Raw genomic sequence first — 366 nt, forward strand, 5'->3', positions numbered from 1 at the left:
GTACCTACGGAATTGGACCTCGAGCTACAGGCAGATTTCATCCTGAAATACGCACTTCTTGCACCTCACGCCGGTGTGGCACCCGAGGCTGTAGCTACACTACAACGAGCAGCGCGGCAGCCCAAGCCAACAGCCCGGCCTTGCCATCGCCGGCTCGGGTCCGCCCCGCCACGCCTCAGCCCGCACCTCCGAGGCCGCCCTTTCGGTAGAAAAAGAACTATATCACAGCAAGAAGTGTTTTAGTGAGGCGTTGTCTCAGACCTCGGCTCCCTCAGGGGCAGGCAGGCCGTGAGGGAGATGGCGGCGGGGAGGCGGGGCAGGGCCGCTGGCGAAGGGAACGGCGGGAGGGCGCGGCGGCCCCGGCTC

The sequence above is a fragment of the Phalacrocorax aristotelis genome, chromosome 11, assembly GCF_949628215.1.
Source record: "Phalacrocorax aristotelis chromosome 11, bGulAri2.1, whole genome shotgun sequence".
In the NCBI taxonomy this organism is placed as follows: domain Eukaryota; kingdom Metazoa; phylum Chordata; class Aves; order Suliformes; family Phalacrocoracidae; genus Phalacrocorax; species Phalacrocorax aristotelis.